This window comes from Ovis canadensis, chromosome 8 (assembly GCF_042477335.2).
Source record: "Ovis canadensis isolate MfBH-ARS-UI-01 breed Bighorn chromosome 8, ARS-UI_OviCan_v2, whole genome shotgun sequence".
Lineage (NCBI taxonomy): Eukaryota > Metazoa > Chordata > Mammalia > Artiodactyla > Bovidae > Ovis > Ovis canadensis.
The window spans coordinates 11,135,594-11,138,990 of record NC_091252.1 but is presented as its reverse complement, the minus strand read 5'-3'; the positions used below and the strand labels follow the sequence as shown (position 1 = coordinate 11,138,990).

The 3,397-nt window shown below is 38.5% G+C and overlaps 1 pseudogene; it reads left to right on the top strand.

Moving 5' to 3' along the window:
- Nucleotides 1-342: 342 nt before the first annotated feature.
- Nucleotides 343-1,969, top strand: LOC138445170 (low molecular weight phosphotyrosine protein phosphatase pseudogene; annotated as a pseudogene).
- The last annotated feature ends 1,428 nt before the right edge of the window (nt 1,970-3,397 follow it).

The following is a 3,397-nucleotide window of genomic DNA, read 5'->3' as shown; positions in this document are numbered from 1 at the left end:
GTTGAAGAAGTTTAATAACATGGTTTTTAATCTTCAGCCCATAGTAACAGATAACAGACATATAGATATAGTGTGAATAAAGATATACACATGCCTGTGGTTAAGAGACCTTAATCAAAGAGAATAAGATTTAGCAAAAAATATCCAACTTGAACCTGTAGTTGTTCAATCTGATGCAAAGGGCAAGTTATTTCTTATTTAATAGTTAAGTATTCTAACGCACGCCCTTCTATCAGATGGACAATATAGATACTAAGTAAAAAGTATTTCTTACCTCCATAAATTATTTCTTTTACTTATCTTTATTCTGTCTTGAATTTAAACTCACATGTCTGAAATAACATGGTTGAAGGTGGGCAGACCTCAGAAGTCTGAAGTGGAGTATGAGTTTCTTTGAACAGTAATTAATATCTATTCCAAATAATTTGCATGGTTCTATTCCCCAAATTTCTAAGAAATATTTACCCATCAATCACAAGCCACAAAACAGATGCAAAAGCACAAAAGAAATAAAAAGCAAAAAAGATGATATAAAACCTACCCTGACAATGCTGCTGCTGCTAAGTCACTTCAGTCGTGTCTGACTCTGTGCGACCCCATAGACGGCAGCCCACCAGGCTCTCCCGTCCCTGGGATTCTCCAGGCAAGAACACTGGAGTGGGTTGCCATTTCCTTCTCCAATGCACCCTGACAATAGAGGACTAGAAAATAGCTATACACTTTAAGTCTAAGAAATTTAAAGCTCTAGCAAAGTGAAAGGATTCATTTCAAACAGAATCCAAAAAAGGTGTTCATTAAATGTAAACATTTTTATATTCTGCTTCTTTATACAAAGATAAGTTAAAAGTTCTGGAGACATTATTCAATGATGATTGTGGCTGAAATTTCTGAATTGAAAGAGTTGCATTCTCTATCTGTTGGCCAAACTTATAGATATGGCCATTTGATAACTAAGGCCCTCAAATTATAAGATTTTTCACAAACTTTAAAACTATGTCTTAACAAAAATACCACATAAGAAAATGAACTTAGGCACAATTCTCCTATTCTTAGACTTTGTTAAACTCTGAAAAACATAATAACTAAATTGGCTGGGAACTGAACACTTGCTGCCTTTAATTTCACTGTTATGCAAAGGCAAGGAAGTCATTCATTCAGGCATCTTAATTATTACTTCTTGGAGTGAGGGAGGGTGTGCTAGCAGATGATCAAATTGGTGCTCTTTGTGTGTCTGGGTAACATCTTTCTATCACCCATTGCAGAAGCAGTTTTTATTTTTATTTATTTTTTTTCCAGTTTTTGGTATGTCTTTTTCTTATTAAATTTTTATTTTTACTTTATTTTACTTTACAATAATGTATTGGTTTTGCCATACATTGACATGAATCCACCACGGGTGTACATGCGTTCCCAAATATGAACCCCCCTCCCACCTCCCTACCCATAACATCTCTCTGGGTCATCCCCTTGCACCAGCCCCAAGCATCCTGTATCCTGCATCGGACATAGACTGGCAATTCGTTTCTTACAAGATAGTATACATGTTTCAGTGCCATTCTCCCAAATCATCCCACCCTCTCCCTTTGAAACCTGTAACTGATCAAACCATTTCAGATAGTTGGAGGACAGGCCATGCATTGACAACCATGTATGAACTAGGAAACCCTCCTGATTATCAGGGGACAGGCTTCCATGAAAAATCATGGTAATCCCATGAGTCATATTGCCCAGCAGATTACCTAAAAAGATTGCCACTTTTGACTGTATAAATGAAATCAATTGAAGAGGTTTGAACAGAAAGAGTTATCAAGTTAAAAACTGCAAAGTGAAAATTGAACTATTTGGGAGCTATGATCCACAGAAACAACTCATTATTGAAGATCATTATTAGACCAACAACTCTGACTTTGAGACCATCAATGAGCAATGTGGGCAGTGCTGCAGAACATTTCTGGAGAAGGTTCACTGACCGGGTCCAGTCCTGCGAGGCCCAGCTTATCCCCACAGGCCCCTTTACTCAGCTCAGTGTCACAGTTCCCTAGCTCAAGGTCATGGCCCTTTCTTCAGTTGACTCACTGTTTCTTACTTTTAAAAAATAATTATAGATAAAAATCAGTTGTATTTGGCAGAATAATAAATAAGCATTTTTGATTAGGCAGTGTATGGGGTGAAGATGAATCAGAAAGCATGGCCTCCACTGTCCTTTTGGACGATGTGTGATGTTTGCCCATCTGCTCAGCGCCAAGCAGCGGCTTGATGAGTAAGTGCATAAGTAAGGGTGTTGCTTGTAATCTGTTCATGGAACAAGCTGGTCATCCTGGAGCCACAGCAGCCTTGCCTCCCCTCCATCTTCAGTAGAGTGTAACTTCTCCTCCCTGGGGCCGGCACCCCCAAGACAGGACCCCATGTGGAGAGCTACATGAAGACAGCTCTTCTTGACTCTCTCTTCAACCCTGTTCACAGTTGGTGACCCAAAATCCTGGAAGGACTCTGAGTCACAGATCAGTCTGAGTGACAGTTGTTCAGAAGCAGAGAGAGTTGAGAGGAACAGCTTCCAGGACTTAGTATCATGAGGATCCCTGGTGGGAGACGCTGAGTCATAAACCCACTTGGGCCTGAAGGATGAGCAGACGAGTTTCCCACTGTGGGTAGCAGAGGCAGAAACGCTGGGGAGGTCGTGGCAAGAAGACTGGGCAAATGTGTCTGACTCCCTGTGGAATTGTTCCATGGGATTCTTATCCTGAAGATTTGAAAGGTTAAGTGAATTGACAATTTGATAACCATGTTCATAAAAATTAAAGAATTGAGAAAAAATGTTTAACTGAAACTAGAACATAGAAAGTAAAGCACTTCAGATACAGCATTCTTGGGGCTGGTGCATGGGGATGACCCACAGACATGTTATGGGGAGGGAGGTGGGAGGGGGGTTCATGTTTGGGAACGCATGTAAGAATTAAAGATTTTAAAATTAAAAAAATAAAAAACTAAAAAAAAAATTATACATTAATGTCCTAACTATTCAGTACTTGTTTAATAACTTCAAAGTGATATCTTACCCTTTTCTGTTCCTTTATGTTCATAAACAAATTTCTAGCTTGTTTTCTTTCACATATATGTCTTAAATATTGATTCTCAGACAAATTCTAGGATAAGTTGGCTTTGTCTTTACAGCTATTTTTCCAGACCGGGGGTCATGTGAAGAGAGAAACTCATTAGTGAATCCACTTATCTATTCAAAATTAGACTTAGCCAGATTCATTCAAAATATGTCTACCTTTAAAAATCTGGAGTTTCTGAAGTCTTAAGGTCCCTTTTTTAGTTTAATGTTTCCATTACAAAATCACACAGGAAATACAAATACAAGCTTATTTGAAATATTCACTACCAAATCAAGCTG